This window comes from Eumetopias jubatus, unplaced genomic scaffold, assembly GCF_037043125.1.
Source record: "Eumetopias jubatus isolate StellerSeaLion01/CBP00866 unplaced genomic scaffold, mEumJub1_p1.0 scaffold_10, whole genome shotgun sequence".
NCBI lineage: Eukaryota > Metazoa > Chordata > Mammalia > Carnivora > Otariidae > Eumetopias > Eumetopias jubatus.
In genome coordinates this window covers 17,142,627-17,170,004 of record NW_028274816.1, presented here as the reverse complement: position 1 = coordinate 17,170,004, position 27,378 = coordinate 17,142,627, and positions in this window count along the sequence as shown.

Sequence of the window (27,378 nt, the reverse complement as noted above, 5' to 3'; positions counted from 1 at the left end):
TCCATATTATATGCAAATTTAAAATTTACAAAAATTGAACTGTAGTGGATTTTATTATTAAAGTAATAGTTGCTCCAAGATATCAAGCACACATTTTTTTTTGGTGATTTCTTTTGATCTACTTTTCTCTCTCTCTGTCACTGTCTCTGTCTGTTGGCGGCTTACTTTCTCTCCTTCCCTTTCTCTCTTAATATGTAATTATATAATACTTATATATTTCATATATACATATAATTATATTGTCTTATTATATTGAGATCCATAGTATGCATGGTATTATATATATGCATTTTCCCAAGTCTTTACAAACCTGTGAAACATAATTGTTAGAATTTTGTAATATTCTATTAAGTGCACTTATTAAAATTCATTTAATTTTATAATATATTCTGCACTGTATTTACTCCCATTTGAACACTGTTTTAATGTTAAAATATCTAACACCTTAAGAAAAAGAAAACTGGTATGTTTTTAAGATTAAGTAAAAAAATACAACATAAAACTGAGTGAATAGTTAGGGGAAAAGTACTACTTAAGTACAGTCAAGTAACAGAAGTAATGGCTGCTAATTCTGGAGGCTTTGCACAGCAGATAAAGATCACATTTCACATATAATAAGCAGTTAGGCTAAAGTTAAGCTCTTATAAAAATTTCTTTATATAGGTTTTAAAATTTGTGAATCCATACATGTTTTTTCTATGTGGCTTGGGCGATGATATATTAAGTAAAAGAATAATGTTGATTTTATTTGCTGTTACATTAAATCACCTTGCATTTGCACTTCCAGATTATTTTAGTAGGTTCTGAGTTTATGGAAGCATAGTATTCCTTTGGGTAGCAGTAGAACAAGCAAGAGATACATCTGCAAATTACTTGTTTTTTTCCTCCAAATTTTAAATTACTTAAGCACTTTCATTCAAAAGTGAGAGGGAAAGGCATTGATATTTATTATTACTAAATTAAATGTGATGATGCACAAAGGGAACTTGAAGCAGAGAAGGATCCTTCTTCTTTTTTACTCTCTTGCCTTGGTTTATATTTTTACCCTGTGCCATGGGACTAGCTTTGGACATCAACATAAGGAAGGACCTCGACATAAGGAAGAGACGTGTTATGTTTTGATACAAATTATTAATCATGCAAGGGAAAAAAACTGTTCTATTATGGCAGACAGATACCATGAGTTTTATGACTAACGTGATAGTTCAGCTGTCAATGTCATCTGACATTAAAACTTTACACTTGCCTCTCCTGCACCAAAATTTTTGTTCAAGATTATTTTCCTTGAAAGAATGTTATGTGAACTCTTGTATATACTTAAAAAATAATTCACCTGTAATTTCTCTAAGTATCATGAGAATGAGTAAGAAGGAAATGCATTGATTTATCAACTTAAACTTCTCAGATGAACCTGTGTTTTAAAGAGTTAGTGACACTTTTGCCCCTGGGGTGGGGATGGGGTGTTATTTTTATGCTTCTCCTTAACAGAAGCGGAATATCTGAAAGCAGCTGAGCATCTGTTGTCACCTGTTCCAGGTATTTAAATTTATGTTGCTCTTTTTCCACCCCCCATACATAATATATATTTATCCACCTTGGGTGAAAACAACATCAGAAGAAGGGGGAAAAAACCACCAAACCAAATTAAACCAGCAGGATTAAGCCAAAATTTAGTTGCAGCCAGCTTGATCAGTGATGTTTTATTCATCAATCACCTGCACTTACATCGAATTGTTTACGCACAGATTTCGAGCATAAATAGCAAATGCACCACTTCATTTTACTTGTGTAATCTCATGGATGAATGTGATGCCCATTAGTCTGTTAGATCCCCCTTCAGTGTTCAGGTGCTGCATTAAATGACTTCCTATTAGTTGTGTATTAAACTTTTTTTTTTCCCCAAACAAAATGAAAAGAATTTTCAGGTGTTTTACATAATGAGGCAGAGTATTTAAGTACTTAGGCTACTTTAGGAAAGCAAGGTAAGCATGACTGGAAGAAGCATTAATACATTTATGTCACCGAAAAATTACTGATGCAATTTATGTATTTTTTTCAAAGGTTATGTGTCTTGTAACCTAAGTATTTTCCAGTATTTCTCCAATTTTGTTGGAGATGGAGGCAATCAGAATTTACAGGGTAAGCTAAAAGTATGTGAGCAGCCTCCTTAAGACAGGCTGATCTATAAGATGTCCATGAAGAGGGAATATTTAAGCAGAAATCTGCAAAGGAGTCAAGACTGCAAAAGTTGTAGGGAAGAACATACCAGATACCAATAGAGGCATTATCAAGGGCGTAGACCCTGAGTAAGGGTCAAGTGTGGCATGTTCCTGGAACAGGAAGAATACTGGAGTGTCATTTAACATATTCAGTCCTGCCACATTCCAAAACCATACTCTTTACACTACACCAAGCTGCCCTGGCGGGGTGGGGGTTGGGGGACAAAAACATGGAGAAGCTATGAGTGCTCTTCCTTTTCCTGAGCAATTGCTTACTCTTCTCTGAAGGTTACTAAGTCTCCACTCATCATGATTTTCTTTTCTTCCCAAGGCCCTCACCTACAAATGATACTCAGTTTTCCGGTCTAACATACATGTTGCTAAATATTTAAGAGAAGAATATCCAGTGGATATGTTTTATAGGAAATTTCATTTCTAGAAAAGATGGGTAGATAGATGATAGATCATCCTTGTTTTAAAACCCCTTTTAAGAAATCCATGTCCAAGAATTTTATTCTTGACCACTACTAAGAAACTTAAATTCACCAAGACTCTACATTATGCATTATTATGCATTATTCATTTCTTTAGTCATGTCTAATAACCTCCCTCACTGGCTTGATACATTGAGCCTATGAAACTTTTTTCCCTTATATTACTATTATTAGCATGTTCAGCTGCTTGATTCAATAACTATTCTTACCATTATTTGTGTTTTATTAAAAAATACAATATACAGATAATAGCATGAGTCAACTTTGTTGTAAAAAGTAAGAGATCAGAAAACACATAATTGGCAAATTGTTTAGTTATGAGATAGCTTGAAATATACATTAAACAGCTTATTTTTAAAAATCTAAATGCGTTTTAAAAGACATTGAGTGGTGACAAAGTACCACATTCAAAAGAGTGATATAAAAGAACTTTGATTTTCCTTTTGTGCTGTGTTTCTTATCACTCTAAGTAATTTAAGCTATACTTATAAGACATATTGATGTCTCTTTATAAGCTGTCAAGCTGCTTGTTTGTTTACAAATTGAATTAACTAAAATCTCTTAGAGTAGCACCACGCTTTGAACCTATAATAATAACAACACTGTAGGTAAATTCTAGTACGAAAAGAAGCCACAAATGGAACACATGCTTTTATATTGAAAGTACTGAGAGAAGAGGAATTTTGGGTTAGATCCATATCTTATTCATGAATAAGTAGAATCCATTGTGGCTCATTATATAGATTTTTCATTTTTGCTCACTGTACTTAATGACTTGATTTTTCCCTAATTTAAAAGGCACAATACTATTCAAGTAATTTGAGATGGAAAAAGAACATCCATGTGGCATTTAAATGTTCTTCTGTATCCTAGACATCATTTTCAGATTAAGGAAAGTGAGTGATATAAGCAGGTGATCTCTGAGAGCTTTCCAATTTTGATACCCCCAAATTCTGTGTCAAGCCACCCTCTCAAAGAAACTGTCCCAAAGAATGAAGACATAGTTTTTTGGTTTGGTTTGGTTTGGTTTTTAAAGATTTTATTTATTTATTTGACAGAGAGAGACACAGTGAGAGAGAGAAAACAAGAAGGGGGAGTGGGAGAGGGAGAAGCAGTCTCCCCCCTGAGCAGGGAGCCCAATGTGGGGCTTGATCCCAGGACCCTAGGATCATGACCTGAGCCAAAGGCAGAGGCTTAACAACTGAGCCATGCAGGCACCCCCATAGTTTTGTTTTTGAGCTACTAATTGTTCCTTATCCACACATCCTTATCCATGTAGAAGTGGGTTAGAGCAAAATGCCTTAGAAAGTTGTCAGGACATTAGGGTTCTTAGCTCTGCCACCGACAAACCTCCTTAGATATCTCACAAGATTGTGCCAGTCCTCTTTGAAAAATTGAGATGACTTCAAATTGTCTTTCTCATAATAAGTTATAAATTTCAATGAGAGATAAGTAAGTTGCTCTTACAATGAATCTTAACAATAATTATAGCCAACACAAAATGAAAACATTCTCAGCAAACAAAAGGCTCTGTAAAGTCTTCAAATCTTGATTTGTTTTTTCCCTTTTGAAATGTGGAGTGAGTTATCATGGCCACTTGGCATACTTGAAGCCCTTCAAATTGTCAGTTCTTTGCTCTTTCTAAAGCTCTGGAGGTCTGTTTTCTCTGAAATGTTTGTTTCTCTCAATTTGTAGCTCTCTGTAGGGTCCCACACTCAGAGCATAAACTAAAAAAATACAAAGAAAAGTGAATAATCTTACCCTAAATTTATTACAAATGGCAATTTAGAAGACTCATTATCACAGTATGAAACATTAAAAAAAGAATCATAATCAAAAAATGTGAAAAAATGTAGAAAATGTGTGGGTACATATCTATCTAGCTATCTCAACAACATCTGAATGCATGATGTTGTGCTGTTATGCGTGAATCAATAAATACATTTCTGTACTCATTTAACAATGTGTTATTGAAATTAGGCTATAGTTATAAATACTAGTTAGAATTAAATCATTAGAAATGAAATGTGCCCAGCATCTCCTTATAGGCTGCTGTAAATGAAAACACATAAACTTGTTGAAATTCATCAATTTTTGTTTCATACTTTTATCAGGGTTTTATAGGACAAAAGTATGGGGGGGGGGCAGTCTCCAGGCTTCAGGAGACTACAAAATCTCACTGAAGTTGGTTTCCTGCGAGTCAAATAAAAAGGGGGGGGAAAAGCGCCTTGGTACTCATGCACTGCTGAGGTGGTCGAATTGAGCCAATTCTAATTTTTCAGGGTTGTTGAACTCACCAGGGAGGACATGAGCAGACAAAGTAGAGTATATTCCATGCACCAGCTTCAGCAGAATCCAAGTAATTTCTCAGCATCTACTTTTGAACCTCCACATCATGGGTCTGAGTGTTCTTTAATGCTCTTCAAGTGAGTACCGTTGGGGCCTCATTCAGGTAGCCCTCTTTCCTTAATAATATGAGAGAGACATCAGCTCTCTCCAGCTCTGAGCTACAGAATCTCAGGCCACAGTAAGGCTGACCTTTGATTGCAGCTTCTTCCAGGAAGCTCGGAAGCTCTGGGAGTTCAGAAACTCCATGGAAGACTTCAGTGTATTGCAGGGTGGAAGTAGCCACACAGGGAAACCAGAGAGAGCTGGGAGAAGCAGCCACAGGAGTCAGAGAAGAGGTATATATTGAAGAGTGAGGAGGTAGAATGTTGCTGAGAAAAGTTCACCAGGTTCTAGCACTGTTCCTCAGCCTCAGCACTACTGACATTTTGGAGCAAGTCACTCTTTTCTGTAGGTATGTAGTGTTGTTCTGGGTGTGTGCTTGTTATAGGATATTTAGCAGCATCCCTGGCCTCTACCCACTAGATGCCAGTAGCACTCCTCCCCAGTTGCACAAATCAAAAATGTATCCAGACATACACACATTCCATGCTGTGGGGGGGGGGGGGAAGGTGGCAACCTCTCCAATGGTTTAGAAATCTCCTGTGGTGCATTACACTCCTGTGGTTTGGATTAACTACTTCATACTTTAACTTTTAATGATTTTGCCCCTTCCTCCCAAAAGCTTTCCCTTACTCTCTGTGAAACTCCAGTGCTCACCCCCATGCAGCTCTAATACCCTATTGTTGGTTCATTCAACAAAAATGCATTAGGCACCTGCTAGGTACAATGTACGTCCTAGAGATATGGTAGTCAATAAAATTGACACAGCTCCTCTCCTGATAAAGCTTCCACGTTTGAAGAGGCAAGAGACAATCAAATGCATACTTACAAATCAGTGAGATATTTGTGGTTGCTAGAAAGGAAATTAAGCAGTTGATGTGATAAGATTATGACTTAGGAATTAAAGACATAATTTAACTTGAGTGGTCATGAAAGCTGACAATTGAGCAGACACACGAAAAGAAGGAGTCCTAACAACCAAGCTGAGCAATCAGCAAGGGCAAGAGCCCTGACATGGGAACAAGCTAGACTTATTTAATGAACTAGAGGAAACCCAGTGGCTATAGTGCTGTGAGCAAGGGGAAAGGCAGACCTGAGATGAGTGAAAAAAGGAAGTCAGGGCCAGGTGACACAGAGTCTAGTAAACCGTGGCCAAGGGTTAGGTTTTACCTCAGTGGTCTGTCATAGCTCTTAATATACTATCTCTCCTTGTCAAGAGACATTGGTCTCTTTCCCTTTTTATTCACATGGCCTTAAACCGTTCATTTCCTTAAAGCTATAAAATGGGTAATACGATTTGCCTCAAATAATGTTGTAGGATTAAATAAAATGTTGTGATACTAGTGTTAATGAAATTGCAGTCACAGCATTACATGCACTGTATCTCTTTATCCTCACAACGGTACACTTTATTCCTACTGTGAAGACGGAGAAAAGACACTTGAACTCAATGTTGAAGGCAGAACAGGAGATTGTCATGCAAAAAAAAAAAACCTGATGGAGAAAACAAAGCACTATAGAAAATGGAAGTCACGTGTGCAAGGCACGGTTATCAAAAATCCTAGAGTAGAGAATGACGGTGAGCCATTAGATATGTCTGGTGTGTCAGGAACAAGGAGCAGGATAAAATCCTAAAAAAGGCATTCTTAGAAATTTCCTGCATACATTTTTTTTAGATTATGTGATCTTGCTAAAAGTAACTTTTTTCTTTGATCCTCAATTTCCTTGTGTATAAAAGGGGACAACAGTGCTTCTTCCATAGCATTATTGTGAGGAAGTGTAAAATAATAATCTGCCACAGAGCCCATCACAAAGTAAGTTTCAAAAGTATTAGCTGTGTAGCCAAGCCATATATCTAAAGGATGCTTATTAGTGCACCAATGCCTTTCCAAGCTCATTTCCAGTGATAAGCTAATACTCTGTTCTCAGATCCTTCCCATTCTACATTTGGATGAAAGATTTGATTGAGAACACAGATCAGATTTTTTAGATTACCAAAGTTGGAATAGATAGTTAATATATCAAGTGACAAAAATCATATTTTGACAGGATGAAGTGATTAAATTTAACACAGATAAATGTATAGTCCTAAACTCAGATTCCGGAAAAAAAAATGCATCTATTGAGATGAGACAGATGGGATGAACAGCCATTCATATGAAATATCAAAGGGCATTTTTGGGTGAATGCACACTCATATGAGGTAAGAATGTGATATATTTGTTCGAAAATGCAGATGCAATGGCATTTTAGTAGCATTCACAGAGGTATGTGTCCGGTATAAGGAAGTAATTATCTCACTTCAATAAAACCAAAGAAATTCTTCATAACGACAGAAAATGGTTGGCACGTATACCTTGTTTGAATGATTGCGTCTTTGAAACTAATGACTAAAGTGGTTAGTATATTAATGCTATAAATCTCTCTCTCGTTAGTGTCCATTTAGAATGGAAAGTGTGAACGATTCCCTGAAAGATGTGAAAAGCAGTGCCCTGAAAGGAAATGGAGCCCATGATACTGACCTTCATCCTCTCTTTTGATTCCTGTAATTCCACTACTGTTAAGGAGGCCAGTAGACCAGTTGGCAGATCTTTTCAAGGAAGCTGACCCTGAATAGCTTGCTTTTGACATATGGCCAATGGAAAGTCAAACTGTAATTCATCTGGGGAGTCTGGCTGAAATGTGTAATGATGGGCATGACATGTACTCAGCAAGAGTGGCATGAACCATACAAGGGAACTGGAATGCTTACAAAGAGGATGCTCCAAAAAGAGGGTGCAGAGAAAAGCACAGCCCTCATTTGAAATATACTCTTAGTGAATTTCAAGAGACTGGAACATGTTTTAAGGAAATCTGGGCTTGCTTTCAAAAACAGGATCCATTTATAGTCTGAGGGGAAAGCCACAGGAGGCTAAGGGATGCTGGCTGAGATTTACTTTGAATTCCTTGATTTTCCAAATCTGAAGCTCAAAGTCAAGTTCAGGCCCTGCCAACTACTTGAACCATGACAGGAGTTAAAAGGTTTTTATAAGTCCTTGAAAAATGTAGCTGTAGCTTGATGACTTCAATTCTACAACATCAATAATCGTAACTGGGTAGGGTAATCCTTGTGATACTACTCAGTTTCACTCCCTGGTACAAACTGCATTTATTTCTTGTTTTGGAAAGGTATTACTCATACAGGAATGACTGTGAAGTGATTTATGTAAGACGATTCTCTTGAAGCCCTGACAGTCATGACTCCCTTGCATTCTTGGATTGGATTTGACCTTCTGCAGCCATGAAATTTTGCAGGAACACATTAAAACTCTTGTTAGAAGCAGGTACAGGGAATTCTACAGGAAAACGGTGAGATTAAGGACAGGTGCACCATTGACAGTATCATATCTGGATTGAAGAGGTGATAGATGACAGACAGATTAGATAGGTAGATACATTTTTTTTAAACTGGAGAGTGATTTTATTTACCAATCCCTTTTTTTTCTATAGAATTCCCTCTTATATCACTCATCACTCATTTCCAGCTATTTAGCACTTGCTCTCAGTTTCAGAAAGACTGTTTCCAACTAAACTGGTCTTATCAAAATACTTTTCAGTTATTTTCCACATGTCAATGCTCCTTGTTCATGTTCACTTTTACCCTTTTTATAACACTCCCTGTAATGAACTATATGGCCTGGATTATGGTCCTAACAATCCCTGAATCTTATTTGCATAACACTGCAAAATATATTTCAGAGGTATACCGTGTTGTAGTTGCACCATCTGTGATACGAGGCAATTGCCCAGGCAATTGAAGAAGTTGCAAGAAAGTGAAGATAAGGACTATAGGACTGTATGGCTGTTTTTAGGAAAAAACGATATACTGAATAAGACAACAATAGGCTGAGAATGAGTAATCAACACTTAAAGGCTAAATGTGAAAGCCAGTCTTCCTTCCTGTGTTTCTCCTTTGCCCTCATGTTACTCTCACTCTCACAACACTCTGATACCAGATGTGTGTTGTTTTCGGTTCCTTCTCCTACCCCTGCACCAGACAATTCTCTGCAACACCAGCTGGGTAGCCTAGAACATAACTCAATTCTGACCCTATCTACCTAGAGATATCACCGGGTCCCACGGATGAAGGGCTCAGTCCCATAAGACTGCCCCCCATTTCAGATTCAATAGCAAGTAGTAGGTTCCCAAGTTACCCACAATTTCTGTCTGATTTGGCTACTAGTAGGGGAGGTTTCCATGACCTTCTCCCCCTTAGATTCAATTATTTCCTAGAACAGAACTCAGGGAAGCACTTACTTATGTTTGCCAGTTTATTATTAAAGGATACTAATGAATGGCCAAATGAAAAGATGGATAGGGTGAGGTCTGAGAGGGATCTGAGCACAGGAGCTCACGCTATTGGGATCTTACAGAGGCTTCATCACCTACGTGTCATCAGTTATTAACTCCATTTCCAGCCCCTCTCCCTTCTCTAGAAAATGGGAGGCAGGACTGAAGATTCTAAGCTTCTAATTATGGTTTGGCTTTTCTGGAGACCAGCCCCTACCCAGGAGTCATCCAGAAGCCCGTCCAGAGTCACCTCATTAGAACAAAAGATATTCCTAGTGCTCTCATCACTTAGGAGATTATAATGGTTTTAAAAGTTCTGTGCCAGGAACCTGGGACAACAATTATAGATGATATAAATTTAGATTTAGATATATAGATGTATAGATATAGTTTTTCTATTATCTCACAGCCAGTGAACCTCCATGGCAGCATGTAAAGAGACTTTCATTTCCTAAATTCTGCGGCCATAAATTTTAAAGTTCAGGGCCAGAGCTCCTTTATAAGAATATCTCAATTCCATAGGACGTTGAATTCTCCATTTTAAATATACCAATATCTGGGCCTAATTGGGAAGGAATAAAACCAGGACATGCAATGTAAATTTCTGAGTCATTCATATAAAAATCTTGAATCCCAGATCTTCCTGAAATCCCTAGAACCAGAGAAGTGACCCACTACTTGTTAAAGGCTAGTGTTTCTTCCTCTTCACTTCAAGATGACTTAAAAGACTTGCCTCACAAGAAAATATGCATACCCTTAAGAATCCTCACCTACTTCTCATCTGATACCACCCATTAATCAGGGTTGAGTCACAGATGGCTTGGCTCAATGTGTGTGTGTGTGTGTGTGTGTGTGTTGCACTAAAACACAAATGGACATATTGAAAGAGCAGTCAAAATTCACCCTCCCAATGGATTAGCCTTCATGTAGGGCAATGTTTGCGGCCTAGGAAAACAATGATGGGAAAATCAAAGAGAGATCCAGGATATAGGCATATAGATGGATTTATGGAAAGTACAAATGAGAGTATCTTTAGATCACATGTTAGTGCCCAACAGAACTATCCACCTTTGTTGTAGGCAGAATAATGCTCCTCCCTGCTCCAAGATGTCTGCCTCCTAATCCCTGGAATGTGTAAATATGTTACCTTATATGGCAAGAGGGACTTTGCACATGCAATTAAGTTAAGGATCTTGAGAGGGGGTGGTTTATCCTTGTTCATCTGGGTTGACCCAATGTAATCACAAGGCTCCTCATAATTGAAAGAGTAAGGCAAGAAAGTCACCATCAGAGGAAGGACTTGAATGAATGAAGCAGTAATTGGAGTAATGTGATTGTTGGCAGATGGTCTTGAGTCAAAAAATTCTGGTATCTCCTAAAAGCTGCAAAGGACAAGGAAATAGATTCTCTCCTAAATATTCCAGAGAAAACCATGCTGACACTTTGATTTTAACACCATGATACCCATTTCAGACTTCTGACTTCCAAAACTGTAAGATACTAAAGTTGTATTATTTTAAGACAGTAAGTTTGTGGCAATTTGTTACAGTAGCAACAAGAAACTGATACAACTAAACAAGAGACACTAAACAACAAAGTAGACAGCATGACCCACCCAGTTGAACTTGGCCTGTTTCTATCATAAACTATCCCAGTAGTTGAATAATGGCCTTATGAATATAGATATAGTGGCAGAGATGGAAGTAACATATGGGCTCATTGACTCCCACTCACCAAAGCTGATCTGACTATCACCACGAAATATCTATATTGCCATTAATTGAAACCAGCACTAAGCCCTTAGTGTGGCATTCATCAGTCAGAACACCAAGCAGCCACTTAGTCACAAGTGTCTATATTAAGTCCTTCTCAATATGGAAGAGGTGGCAGGTCATCTTTCCTGAAGTTGGCAAATACTCTGGGTATGGGTTTCCCTTTCCTACCTGCAGAGCCTCAGCCAGCCCCATTGTCTAGAACTTACAGAGGGTTTGAACCATAAACATGGGATTTGCATAACATTGCATCAAACCAAGGAGCCCGTTTAAGAGCAAAAGTTATGGCAGTAGGCAAATACCTAAGGATCCACTAGTCCTCTTACAGATGCACAATACAAACTATCAGACAATACAAAATGAAAACAATTACTGAAATACAGCGTGGAGATGATCCCTGAGTATATAGGACAGCATCCATCAGTACACAGTACACAGGAAACACCCTAAATCAATGCCTATCATATGTATTTTTCAGTGTACCCAATAGGCATGATATATAGGCCTGAGAAATATGGGTTGAAAGTAGAAGTGGCCACACATATCACTCCCAGTGATCCAGTTGGGGGATTTGTGCTTCCCATACTACATCTCTTGCCTCTATGGGTCTGGAAGTCCTGATCATTTGCCAGAGGACACAGACATAATCACATTCAACTTTTAGCTATAGCTGCCGTCTGGTTACTTCAGGATATGTGTGCCAAGAAATCAACAATCAAAAAATTGACTCTAATTGTCAGCAGAAGATAGGGCTGCTTTCACACCATGAGGTAGCAAAGAATATGTTTGGCATCCAAGAGATCCATGGTCACATCTGTCAGTACCCCCTTGTGCAAATTTCATAGGCAGTTGACAAGCAAAGCACCTGTGGCCTGAGAAGGGTGTGATGACTAGGAGGTAAGACCCCTCAGGATGACGGTCTGGGTCACTTGACTAGGTAAGCTACCCAAGACAAGCAGAGGTACTAGCCAAGGCTGAGTGGAGTCTAAAATGTGTAGTAAAGGAAGGAGATGGTGAGTATCACTTGTGGACTCAAGGTCAGCCACAGTGGTGGGCGCCATAGTGCACATCCACTAGCATTACTCTTAGAAATTTCCCTAGGAAGATGGACCAACCAGAATCCTAGAGGAGCTATTTCCAGAACTCATCATCTGACAAAAATATATCTACTGGTGCAAAGTGTGCCACCCAGCTATGTCCCCATCCTTCCACTCTCCAATTCCCACTTTCAGGTCTGAGTCACACATTCTTGAAGCTACTGGAATTGTTGGTGGCTGAAGGCTCTCAGGTGGATCATTCTCTAGGAATTTCCCTCAAAAGAAGAGAGCTGTAACATAAACGCATAACCTATCCCTGAGATATGCCACATATAGTGAATGGTCGAGAAGGAGGTATAAATGTCGCAGAACACTTATGAAGACCTACCCCATTGCCAGTGATACCCTTTGATTGTAGTGACTGTATGCATAGGTAAATGTCTCTTCCTATTCAGGGTTATCTCTTTCACTCACCCATAGATTTTGATCCAAAGCATATTCCCCAATAAATATCTTATAAACAAACCTCCATCTCAGTCTGTTTGGTTGAAGATCTGACCTAAGACAATCTTTGTTCTAAGATCAATGAGGCAGCTACTGTTTTTTTGTTTTGTTTTGTTAATGCAGTTGTGTGAATTGGAGCAAGAAGTGTGATAGGATCAGATTCTCATTGTGAATAGACCTTTCTGCTTTCAGTACAGAAGCAAGAAAAGGTACATACTGAAAATGGGAGGAATGAATACATAACTATGAGGGTACAGGTAGAAGTCAGTGAGGACACAAGGAGGGACATCTAAGCCAAAACATGATGATCATAGGCATCAGGTAAGGCTTCTCAGTAGAAAACACAACGAAACAGAGTGGGGGAAAGCTGTAAAACTGGAGTTTTTCAGGCAGAGGAGAGAAAATAGGGTTTTCTAATAGAAAATGTGTGAAAGCCTCTGATCACGAGAGGGCAAGCTTGATCACTAGCACTATAACTTGATAGTTATGTATCATTGGGAACAGAAACGTGAGCTGCAGAGCTAAGAGGCCATTTCCTAAATGAACGTCTAGGGCAGAGTTTAGACTCTACAGGAAAGGTCAAATAGAACTATTGCACAATGTTAAGCAGCAGAGGGGCCTGATCATGATTCCACTTTAGAAAGATCTCACTAGGGCGCCTGGGTGGCTCAGATGGTTAAGCGTCTGCCTTCGGCTCAGGTCATGATCCCAGGGTCCTGGGATTGAGTCCCACATCGGGCTCCCTGCTCCACGGGAAGCCTGCTTCTCCCTCTGCCTCTCTCTCTCTCTCTGTCTCTCATGAATAAATAAAATCTTTAAAAAAATAAAAAAAGAAAGATCTCACTAAAAGCAACTTAGAGAACAAAGTAGAAGAACTGAAAACCATAGCGAGATTTTCACATAGGTAGGAGGAGTCTGTCATCTGATTAGAGTTTCAAATCAGAAAGATTACTCTGTCAGCTGTATATAAGGGGGGATTTATAGTGGAATATGACGTGGCGAATGATCACCAGAAGCAAAGAAAAGATAACACAAAGATACTTTTACAAATTATCAAAAGATAAAATCTTCACTGCACATGGTGGTAGGATGTACGTGAAATCCTTCCTCATCTGTCAACGGAATTTCCAAAGACTGTAATAAGTGTATCATTAAGGTACAGTGAGGTAGAGGAGGCTTCAGTTGGTCCTAAAAAAGAGCTTTGGAACTGAGCTGGCCCTTCCATATTACCCCAAATTGAGGCATGGTGGCTGGGTATCTATACTCCTCCATAGATCCCTCTGGATTTCAAGTTGTCCCCAGAGAGGAAGCAGACACTTGGGAATGGCCAGGATTAATTTCTTGGTGAGGGACTCTGTCTGGAGGCCATCAGCAGTCCACTATCAGATTCTCAGCAGCTGGAGAAATGATTGCCTTGGCCCTTACTAGAGGACCTGGGTCATGCAGTACAGCATCCACTAGAGAAAGAAATTCTGCAGGTAATCCCTGGGAATTTCCCTTCAGTTCTGCATGGGTTCCTGCTGCAACTTGTTCTCTGTGATGCAAAGCTTTCAGTGAGCCAGCTTCCTCTCCTGTTTTCTTTCTGGTGTCTTTGGATGCTCTTACTCAGATGCTTAGGCACACTAACAAACACATTTCCAGCTGCTAGGAAGAGAAGTCCGTATTAGATGTTGGATAGATGTGCTGTTCACGTCTTTATGTAGACCTAGAAATTGAAGCTACCCCTTTATTTCCCTGCCGTTTTTCTTCTGCCTCTCCCACTAAGGGAGAAACTTTTGCCAAAATCAAAAAGCAATCTAACTGTAGAGAGTGGAGTTAGCCATGAAGATTTCTCATTGCTGTGATACATGTGACCTTTTCCTTTTGCTGTCACTTAATTCTGCCCCCTCTACTTGCTTCTCAGGTACAGAGAGGACCAACTCTCTGCACTTCAAGGAGAATGCCTTTCTTCTCAAATGATCACTTAAAGAGGTAGAATGATCCCTGTCAGACTTCAGGTTACCCAATTGGCTTTCAAATATGAGAGTAGGCACAGGATATGCCTTCCCAGGTTCTTGGCACCCCTGTGCACAAATGACTAGAAGAGAAATGCAAAAACTCATTGCTAATTAAAGGCATCTGGGAAATGTGTTGAGGTGAATTATCATTGATACTATTTTAAGTTCATAAGATTTTATCTTTAAGGCATTTTATTGAATATTGATTAAAAGCTTCACCTTTGGAGTCAGATAGTTGTGATCTCCAACTGGACCTCCTTTAACCACCATCTGTGTTATTTGGAGCAGATTAATGAAAACACACTGAACTTCAAATACAGCATTTGTGCAAGGGGGTTTATAATAGGCAGAATGTTGTTGGTGTTCTACTCAACCTCCTCTTCTCTGACAGTAAACCCTCCCACTGCTGCAGGTGTTGACTGCTCCTAACACACACCTGCACTTTTCTTGAGAGGATTTCCCTTGACTTACGAGGCCTACCAAAGTGCCCTAAAGGTTACCCACCCTGAACTCAAGTAAGTAATTGCTTCTGAGATGGGTCTATCCCATTCTAATTGAAGAATTATGAAAAGTAATCTACTGGGAAAATTTTCCTCATTAGGAAGATAGTGTTTTTATCCTCTGTGTGTTGTTGTGCTTCCAAGTACTTCATAAAACATCTGCAGTTATTAACACACTATATTGGATATGAAACAAACATTGAAGTTGTCAGAGCAGACAGAGGGAAAAAAACTAAAGTTCTTGGTAACATTGGTGAATATTTGAAGCAAACATTCTGGAGACTTTTCTACCACTGTACTTCCTACTATGTTAGTTAATACATGTCATTGCTATTTAGTGAGTTGTTTGAAGAGTTGTTTTGATTGCAAGTAAGAGTTGTTAACAGATATACTCTGTGTGTGTGTGTGTGTGTGTGTGTGTGTGTATGTGTGTGAGAGAGAGAGAGACAGAGAGAGGGAGGGGGAGAAAGAGAAGGGGAAGGCAGGGGGAAAAGAGAGAGAGAATAGAGGGAAGGGAGGGTGAGGGAGAGAGAGAGAGAGGAGAAAGAAGAGAGAAGATGTGAGTCCTGGCATCCTACCTTTTTTCCTTAGTCTTGGTACCTGAGGAAGCCTTACATTCTTCCCCTCTACACTATCCAGCTTTCTCTTTTACTTGAACTATACTGAATTGGGTTTCACAAGAGGGGACCTAAAGACTAATATTGATTCATTCATATTTCAAAGTGCTTTGAACAGTTACAGTACAATAAAGACTCAATGACTATTAGCTATTTATAGCATCCTTAATTATCAAGATAATCATTATATTCTTTCATCTTATCACTCCTTGTGAAAACAAAGTGGTGGTTCTTAAAGCTAGTTTCACATTAGTATCACCTATAAGGCTTTTAAAAATTAACAACGCTCAAATTTTCCACTTCTCTGATAGAGTAACTTACTCAGGTCTTCAATGTAAATAATTAGGACACTAGACAAAACATATAAAGCAACTTTTGTCAGTACAATAAATGTATCTTTGGTCTTCAACCTCAATTCCTGGCACACAGCTCCCAGAATACTTGGAATCTCCAGAGTGGTAGGAACGTGTTTTGTTCAACTGAGGCTGCTCTTAACAGGATCCTAGATAGCTTCAGGTTGGGGTCTCATTGCCAGAAGGACCAAGGCATGATTAGAGAGTTGGAGCTTTCAGCCCTACCCTCTCACCTCCAAGGAGGGAAGAAGAACTAGAGATTGAGTTAATCACCAATGGCCAATGATTTAATCACCAATGGCTAATCATTTAATTAATCGTACACACTTAATGAAACCTCCCCCCAAACCCCTAAATAACAGGGTCTGGAGAGCTTATGCGTTGCTGAATACATGGAAGTTCCAGAAAGACGGTGTACCCACAGAGAGTATGGAATCTCTGTGTGACTTCCTCCATTCCTTGCCCTATGCATCTTTCCCATTTGCCTATTCCTGAGTTGTATCCTTTATAATAAACCTATAAATAAGATGCTTTCTGAAGTTCTATGAACCTTTAAGGAATTATCACACTTGAGGAGGGGATGGTGCCTAGTTGGTCAGAAGTACCGATGGCAACCTGGGATTTGCTACTGACATCTGAGTTCTTGTGGGGAATGTGAGAACCCCCAGCCATTAGTGTCAGAATTGAACAGAATCATATGACAACTAGTTGGCATCCAGAGAGTTGGAGAGTTGGTTGGTGTGGAGAAAAAAAAAAGCATCCCACATCTTTAATGTCAGAAATGTGAATAAAAACAGTTCAACCAGACATTGTACAGCAGGCAGCTTAGGTTGACACCTGAGGGAAAGGAAATATCTGGAGGAACTCTCTAGATCTCATATGGGGAGAAGGAACCCCAGAAATGCAAGGAGTATTTTTGAGATTAGGAAGCAGATGTCAGAGTTGACATTGTCTAAGGTAGCTACTATATTCAGAGTACTGGATAGGATGTAGCTCGGCAGAAAAAGAGCTGCAGATATCTGCAAGAGGCCCCATGGGTCTGTGATTGAATACAAAATGGCACATGTATAGGGGATGATTTCATAAACCCAGAGGTACACTACCAGAAAAGCTATTAGGTAAACGATTATCAGAGTTCACATAAACCTGGCAGTATATTGATTTCTACCAGTCAGATTGGAGACTGCTCATTGAACACCAAGAATATCTGATAGTAGTAGATGATTCATGCCTTAATAGTAGGGTAAACCTATCTCCAGAACAAGAACTGCTGTAGATCCACACTAACAAAGTTTAAAAAGAAGCAAGCCTAGGAAGGCTCAAACTGAAGCACAAGTAACTTAACTGCCAAACAAAACAAAATTCAGCATTTGTAAAAGATGGCAACAGAATCCAGATACTGGTATGATATTCACAATGCCTAATGCCTACTAAAAATTAGGCAGCAGCACCTGATGCCTCAGTCGGTGAAGTGGCTGACTCTTGATTCTGGCTCAAGTCATGATCTCAGGGTCCTGGGATTGAGCCCCGTGTTGGGCTGAGTGCTCTGTGCAGGGTCTGCCTGAGGATTCTTTCCTTCTCCTTCTGCCCCTCCCCCCGCTTGTGCTCTCTGTCTCTCTCTTAAAACAAATAAATCTTTAAAAAAAAATAAAAATTAGGCAGTTAATTTTGGGTAGTCAAGACAATGCCAGGTATGTGAATTTGATACCTTCCCCATGTTCTCCAACAAATAGACAATAAGGGACAAGAACAAATAAAAGACTGAAACTCAAGCTCTTAATTTCACATGAAGATTGGGAACAACTAAAATTAAATTGCCTGTAAGTAGAAAAATAAACACCAAATTCTGGCCAACTTTCTGTGTGTGTCCTCCCACAAAAATTTGGAAATACAAATACAGTTTGGAGAAAACTCTATTGAAGAGAAAGTAGAGGAGCTATGTTTGGGTCTTTTTGTTTTTCTAAAACCACATCAGAAAGAGAAAGTCCACCCTCTTTTGAAAATGCTTAGAGCAAAAAAAGAAAAAAAAAGTGCTTAGAGCTTACAGGTAGATCAAAGCAGGAAAAAGGCTAAAAATCTTTCTGTGGGCACAGGGTTGGGGGAAGGGAGTGAAAACAAAAAGAGACATTCTTTGAAAGCACATGGCAAAGGAAGAAAAAGCAAGAAGAGATGAGGATTCTGCAAGATAAAGTAAAAGATAAAGATCAGGGCGCCTGGGTGGCTCAGTCGGTTAAGCCACTGCCTTCGGCTCATGTCATGGTCCTGGAGTCCCGGGATCGAGTCCCGCATCGGGCTCCCTGCTCGGTGGGGAGTCTGCTTCTCCCTCTGACCCTCTTCCCTCTCGTGCTCTCTATCTCTCATTCTCTCTCTCTAATAAATAAATAAAATCTTAAAAAAAAAAAAAGATAAAGATCATGCAACCCCTCCCCTACTTTTCAAAAATAAAGAAAAAAAAAAAACATACTTTTCTACTCTGACAGAAGAGGGCACTCTTGAACTAACAATCTTATAAGCCACTACACACTGGCCAATCTGACCATAGAATTGCAGGGGGATGAACAACCTTCAACTACTTTGTGTGTGTGTGTTTATCTCAAAAAAATAACCTATGCCACACAACATTCAGAATTCAATTAATTATTCTCAAACAAGTATTTAGGGATATGAAGAAACAATCTGAATAAAATTTTAAAAGTACAAATAGACATAGATAAAAAAAGAGAAGAATGAAATAGGAATGAATGATCTTTGGAAAGAAATAGAAAAAAAAATAGACAAAGTCATCTTAGAAATTATGACCCAATTTTAAAACACTCAAGGAAAAAGATACCTGAATGAAAGTATTAAAAAGGCAAAAATCAGTGCAATGAATGAGTTAAATAAGTAAAATTGTATGAGGGAAAAAAAGGTTGAAATCGAAGAAAATCAAAGAAAAAATAACATCTGTATAATTGGAGTGCCCAAAGAATCTAAGGTAATGGAAGAAAATTCATATGAAAACTGTGGTACAGGGGTGCCTGGGTGGCTCAGTTGGTTAAGCATTTGCCTTCGGCTCAGGTCCCAGGGTCCTGGGATCGAGCCCTGCATAGGGCTCCCTGCTCAGTGGGGGAGTCTGCTTCTCCCTCTGCCTCTGCCGCTTCCCTTGCTTGTGCTCTCTTCTCTCTCTCAAATAAATAAATAAAATCTTTAGAAAGAAAGCAAACTGTGGTACAAGAACATTTCCAAAAGTAAAATAAAACCTGTATCAACATATTTAAAGGGCCCATTATGTACCTGGAAAAAGTGACCAGTGATGATCAAATTTATGATATACACTAGTAAAGTTATAGTCTATAAAAATTTTAAAATGATCCTTGGGACTTTCAGCAAAAGGATACAATATCTCATAAGGAAAAAAGGATGAGACTAACTTTAGATTTATCCAAATAATATACAAAAAAAAAGGCAAAATGGAGAAGCATTTTCAATAAATTGAAGGGTAAAAAGCATGAAACAAAACTTACTCTGTATTCCTTTTTCTTCAGTTATTACCAAGAAAGAAATAATATGACAGAATTGAGACCAAGCCCATCAATCTTATCAATAAATGTGAATGGCTTAACTCACTTATTTTTTTAAAGATTTTATTTATTTCTTTGACAAAGAGAGGTCACAAGTAGACAGAGCAGCAGGCAGAGGGAGAGGGAGAGCAGGCTCCCAGCTGAGCAGAGAGCCCCATGTGGGACTCGATCCCAGGACCCTGAGATCATGACCTGAGCTGAAGGCAGATGCTTAACCAACTGAGCCACCCAGGCGCCCCCTAGCTATTTTTCAGCAGGTTAGATGGTCTCACCTTCCTTGTAACCAGGAACCTTGCCAGAGCAATATATAGCACACAGAATACCCAGATGGAAAAATCACATCAAATAACAGAAAATATATTGATCTATCTACTCATTCCATCATTCAGAAAAGTATTAAACACCAGCTACATGGGAGGCACTCTGACAGGTAGTGACCCCCCCAATTTTATAAGACGCAATCCTTGCCTTTCAGTAACTTACCATCTACTGAGAGAGACAAATACACAGAGAAAGCATTTCAGGAAAATGTAATGGCTATTACACTGAGAAAAATGGTGTTGAAATGGAGTGCCTCACAAAGCAGGGGAAACTGAGGTTCAACTTTGCAAGTTAAAAGACGGTTTATTCAAACATAAAAATCGGAATGGGTATCTGTTAGCTCTTTCTGCACCACTGCTGCATAATATGCACCCACAAGGTCCCAGTGGCATACAGCAACAAGCATCTATTCCTCCATGTGGACGTGGTTAGGCTGGGTCACCTCTGATGATCTCAGCTGGACTCTCTGATGCATCTTGAGGTTGGCTGGGGGTGCTCTGGTCCTGGCTGAGCCTGGATGGGTGACTTGGCTTCAAGCTCCAGAGCCGGCCGTATGTGGCTCTTCACTGGGTGCTGTGTTTAAACCTCAGCCAGGTATTCACTCTGGGACTTATGCTGAGGGATCCCCTTGAAGGGGAGCACTTGTCTTAACATGAATAAAAGGGCAAAAGATTGAGCAGATTACATGGTGCCTCTTGGGCTGAAAGGGGAGCCCAGAAATTCCACAGAGTCCTGTCACTTCGTCCTCCATTCCACCGCCCATAGCAAGTCACATGGACAATCTGTTATCAATAGGATGGTAAAGTAAAGCCATCCCTCTCTGCTGGAAGTTTCTGAAAAGTGAACAGAGAGAGAAACCGTATAATTCTTATGTAGGGAGGAAATGAATAACTGGGAATAAATGATTCAGTCTACAAGTGTACTCGTAGCTGGCATCAGGGCATGAACCAGAATTATCTTTAAAAACATAATATATAAAAATATATTAAATATGCAAATTATAAAAATATATTAAAAAGGCTACATATACATATGTTTTTTAGGGAAACTTTTGTAGTTTTATTAGGGTTAAATGGCATCGGGGGACATTGGCAAATGATAAAGAGAAAATCTCAGGTCTTTTTGCCCAAAACAAACATTTAATTTCCTTTTGAATTAATGTTTGTTTAATGATCAAATATGTTTTCCTTTTTATTTATTATCTGTCATCTCTTGCCCACAATTACAAATAGGTCTTATTGTCTTATTCATCAGTTTGACATGCAGGAAACGCAGACTGTAATTATAACTTTTCAGTAGATGGTGAATCCTTGCCACATCCTAGTTAGCATTGAAATTATTCTTAATAAAAAAATGCCGCATATCGATTTGTACCTTATGAGATGCCATGGGGAAGACATGGACATAAATTGGAAATGGAATGAAGCACAATATTTAGGATTTAGGCAACAAACCATTTCGTGTATAGCAAACACCGCATACTGTTTTGTGAAATGAAAAATTCTGACATCTCTACCTTCCTTCAGTTGGTTAAAAATGACACATGAGGATTGCTGAAATATTTAAAGCCAGTATAAATATCCTGTTTCATTCCATTTCTAATTTGCACCAATATCTCTCCCTCTGTATCTCTCAAAATGAAACTCCGAGTTTACCAACCTGTGGAGAAAATTTTATTAACAGTACTGTTAACAGGAAGGAAAGAAAATATTAACTGTTTGAGTCTGTGGTTTCAGGAGTAAACAGGACCCTGCAAAGGTTTCCTGTTTATTGTTTTTACATCAAAATATTTGTGTTCAAATGGAATTACTGTTCAAAATAGACTCTTACATTGTCATTGTGGCAAAAGCTCTTCATCTGTAATAACAACTTAGAACTTTCCTATTGGAAGAACTTGAACTGTTATATTTGGAAGCTGCTAACTTTTTTTTTTTTATCATACGATTTACATAAGAAGTCCTCAAAAAAGTCATCAAGGGGGCCTTCTGCCCTCCTTCATCTTCAAAGCCAGTAACAGCTGGTCAATCTCTTCCCATTCCTTGAATCTCTCTTATCTGCCCTTGGTCTCATCTTTTCTGAGTTCCTCTTCTGCTTTTAAGGATTTAGGTGATTACACTGGGCCCACCCAGATAATCCAGGCTAATCTATTTTGAAGTCAGCTGACTAGTGACCTTAATTCCATCTCCAATTAGTAACCCTAATTCTATTTACAAAGCCCCTCCACAGCAGTAGCAAGATTAGTGTCTAAGACTGTGTTTTTTTAGAGTGAAGAAGAAGGTATCCTTAGATTCTGTCTCCCGTACTGTCTCACTGGTTTCTTCATGGGTTAGGTAAAAGAATACCTATGAAGCGCTTTGTATAGTGGCTGACACGTAATAAAATTGCCATAAATAATAGCTGCTATCATTGCTGATTAGTCAATAGAAAGAAAGTCTGATGTTTGGGTACATTTGACATCAGTCATTTTATAAAGACTGAAAAAAGGGAGTTGAAATTTTGAGAGAATGTGTGTAGATTAAAATTGTTGGGATGATCAGAGTTGTTAATTCATATCAAATTTGTAATAAAGCTCTTATTTTAGACTTTGAAGTTCAGATGGGTCATTTTAAGAAAAGTGTTTCCATAAATAAAGAAGACTGCACACCTTGTCTCCACCATTTATTTTCCACGTGTCCCTGGACTATTTACCTTCCTCATCTCAGGGCTCAGGGGTTTCAGCTATAAAATGGGCATGATAATACCTACCAACATTAAGAAAAAAGATAAGGAAAGTACTATGATATCTTCCAAATAATAAGTGCTCAATAAATATGAGTTTCCTGTATCCTTTTCCCCATTTAAAACAAAGGTTTTGGGGGCGCCTGGGTGGCTCCGTCGTTGGGTGTCTGCCTTCAGCTCAGGTCATGACCCTAGGGTCCTGGGATCGAGCCCCGCATCGGGCTCCCCGCTCAGCAGGAAGCCTGCTTCTCCAGCTCCCACTCCCCTTGCTTGTGTTCCCTCTCTCGCTGTCTCTCTCTCTGTGTCAAATAAATAAATAAAATCTTTTAAAAAAATAAAAATAAAATAGAACAAAGGTTTTGGAACTAGGACAAAGGAAATGTTATTTTTGGTTCAGTCATTTATGAGCTTTCATTTTCTTAGCCTTTAAAATGGTCATATTTAGGGACGCCTGGGTGGCTCGGTCGGTTGGGCATCTGCCTTTGGCTCAGGTCATGATCCCAGGGTCCTGGGATCGAGTCCCACATTGGGCTCCTTACTCAGCAGGGAACCTACTTCTCCCTCTGCCTTTCTCTCTCATAAATAAATAAAATCTTTAAATAAATAAATAAAATGGTCATAATTATTCTTACCTGATAGGGGCATTGGTAAATTAAATTAGAAAGCTCCATGATTTAATGCCTACTGAAGTTTTCCTTTAAAAGACTGAAGAATTGTAAAGCATTTCAAAACCTTTTAATTGACACATGTCCATCTGCCAGGTCCCCCATTAAATAATATTAGTGTTCCAATTACTATAATAAGGCTGGTTGTAAAAAATTCTGCATGGGAAATGTGCAGTTGTTACCATGGGGGATTCACGTCCTGTGCTTTTGTTAGAACGCATTCACCTATAAGCCTTTAGTTGGCAAATCTGAAAAGGCAGTGGCTTGACCCTACTATTTATTCATGTGTTATCTATATTCTAAAGGGAATCTATATCTGTGTACTTTGTGATCACTAACAATGTGGTAGGCAAGGTCATGGAAGATTAGCTGGGATTTAATGTAATTTGATGTTTGACAATGATAATGAAATGTGTACTGTATTGAAACTTTGCTTGTTAAACAGGGATAGTTTTTAATCTGGAAAGTTTCATTCAAAAAATAATTACAATGCCAAACCTAAAACCAGAACACTGAAAGAGAAAAAAAAAAAAACTGGTTACTGGATCTACTGAAGCATTTTACAACTTTGGAGAATATATATACTCTCTTGATGGACCTAACTACCAGTATGTGTGTGTGTGTGTGTGTGTGTGTGTGAACGTGTGTGTGTTTGTATATAATAATGCATATAAATTACATACCTGTAAGGAGTGCTACATATACATGTAGCATAGGATTAGTAATAATATATATAATTGATATAGTATATGTAAGGAAGTAACACAAAACATAACTATGTATAACTAGTTATAATATGTATAAATATATACCTAAGTAATATATATATACAACACATATGTATGGGTGTGCATAACAAATGGTTGCTATAAGATAACACCTTATTAACATGCTATTTCTAAGACTGCAAGTTCTTTGAGGGAGGGGACTATGGGAAAGTTTTATATATAATATATATTACGTATGTTATATATTATAATACATTATAAATATAATATGCAAATATATAAGTTATAAAGATATATATAAATTTTATATGAATATATATATTTGGTCTTCATATATATTCATATCATTCTTATGTGTATATATACTCATATATATTCATATATATATATATATATATATATATACACACTTGGTCATTTCAATTCAGGGAGAAATTTTTGAGCATCTATAAATGGCCAATAAACTGTGCTCAGGTAGACAATAAGTTTCCCCTTAGTGAGGGAAGACAAAAGAAAACATGGAAACCCATAAAGACCCCTATCCTGTGCTAAATAGTTCAGTAGGTATTTTCACAGATGAAATTAACATACCTTCTCATTTACCATTCCTGCCAAAACAGTGAGATAAATACCATCCTGATCTGTTTGATTATACTAATAATTTCCATACTGAGCTTACTGTGTGTGTGAACATTTGTTTGGTTTTTATGTGCAATAATTTTTTAAAGATTTATTTATTTGAGAGAGAGCGTGAGTGGGGAGAGGGGCAGAGAGAGGGAGAGAGAATCTCAAACACACTCAGGCTGAGTGGGAAGCCCGATAGTGGGCTCAATCTCACATCCCTGAGATCATGACCTGAGCTGAAATCAGGAATCAGACGCTTAACCTACTGAGCCACCTAGGCGCCCCCTTAGGTGTAATAATTTTAGTAACTCCCATAAAGAAAACAACAAAGAAGTATTTCTAATGTGAATTAGGTTATCTAGTCCTCTTCATTTCAGTTTTATTTCCTTTAAGACCCTGTTGGGTAATATTGATTCACTTCTAGATAGCAAGGGGTCTTTTCCGTTTGATTAAAAAAATAGTTACTTGTCATTCTCCTTTTACTAGTAGATGTTGTCAAGGCAATTGGGTTTTATTGTATTTGGAGACATCTGTAGGTAATGGTTAGGATAGCATGCCTTACAGAGATCAGCAGGCAATAAACTGGCTTCTGCCTGGGCTTTTGATCCAAGGGCATCCCCATTTAATCTAACAACCTGCTGTGTGGAAACTCTTTCCTGAGGTATTCTCACTTAAATGTGACATCCAAGAAATGTCTTTTTGAAGTACAGCACAGTTGTGTTTTCCTAAAATACTTCTCACAAGGGATGTGAATGTCAACAAATGAGAATATCGTAAGGAAAAAAAAAAGGTCTTATTGTAGAAAAAAAAGTTATTCATGCATTCAAAAATCATTGTATTCTAGACCGGTGCTGAGACCAGGGGTCCAGGATTGAAGAAATGTAGAAAATGTGGTTCCTTCCCTCAAGGAACTTGACGTCTCGTAAAAAGAAATAGCATGTAAGCAAGTCATTCCCATATGGTGCTCATTAGCATTTATGGCAGTGATCTATGTTGTTTGGTAGTCAGAATAAAAAGAGTAATCATTTAGTAAGCACATCACCTGTGCCACACCTTGAATTAAATATTTACAAAATTAATCTCATTGGATGCTCACAGCAGTGTGATGCGGTAGGTGTACTTTGATCATCCTTGTTTTGTTTTCCTGAGGGTGAACTGGGGTTAGAGAGATTGACTTGCGTGTCTGAAATAATGTGGAGACAAGGTCACGCAATCAGGGACCGAGCCTGAGTACAGAGTCAGGGTACCTCATCACTATTCTGTGTGGCCTGAAGTTGGGTGGGATTCTGTCTTTACTTAGCGGGGGTGGGAGGTTGTTAGGGGTGGTGGCAAAACTGATGACATTCAAGGATTCAGAAAAGAGTAAGATATCAAGCAAACATTTAAAAAAAAAATTGTGTATGTTGGGCTGCCTGGCTGGCTCATTAGGAAGAACATGCAATTCTTGATCTCGGGGTTGTGAGTTCAAGCTCCAAGTTGGGTGTAGAGATTACTAAAAATAAATAAATACACTTAAAAAATGTATATATTTTCCAAGCAGACTTACACACGGGGAACTCCAGGTGGAGGAGACAGCATGTGAACAGATGGAGAAGGCTGAGAAATCATGGCAGGAAGACGACAGACAATTCTTCAAGGCTGGGAATAGGCTGCAAAAAGAGTAAGTGACCTCATGCGATTCTGGAAAGGTAGTCATGTGACATGGCTAAGGCTTTTACATTATGAATTGCCTTTGGGTGCCATAGGAGAGGCCCAAGCAAAAGAATCCCAGGGGTGATTTAGGTTTCAGAAACATAGCTCTTCAGACTGATGGAGGTATCAGAGGGACAGAACCTGGAAAGGTCAGATGAAATTAAGGAATGCCTGATCGGTTGTGGGTCGGCGATGGGGAGCAAGGGTTGATGAGACTTCACATTTCTAATTCTAGTGTCTGGTTGAGAGGCTTGACTATTGATGCAGGGGGTTTGGAAGGCAGGAAGAAGAATAATGATGACATTTTATTTCTGTCTGACCTTAGCTATGGCAAACTCTGGGGTTACTTCACCAGAATGAAAAATGAGAACTTTCAGTCCATTTTATTTCCAAATAAATGGTAATAAACACCACAGCATAGTAATTTAGCAACCCTCCAAACTGTTGGACTGTAACTGATAAGGCACATTTTATCTAAGCCCTGTCTCCCACTTTAGTAGGTTGAGGAGCTATACCGAAATCTGTAAGTTTGTTTACCATATTAGTTGCTCAGGGAAAACAACAAAACAAACAAACAACAGCAACAACAAATACCCCAGAAGCACATCTGTGCCTTTTCTTCACACCTAGACCTTATTGATGAATGACCTTCTTTTCTCAGCATGACCTCTGTTGCTGAGAAAACTCCCCATCCACTCCTAGTATCTTCTGTTAGTTACTGTAGTTCTATTCCTGGCTCCCATTCATCTTAATTCCCTTGACAGTATTCTGCCTGCCACAAAAAACTTCTTATACAATAA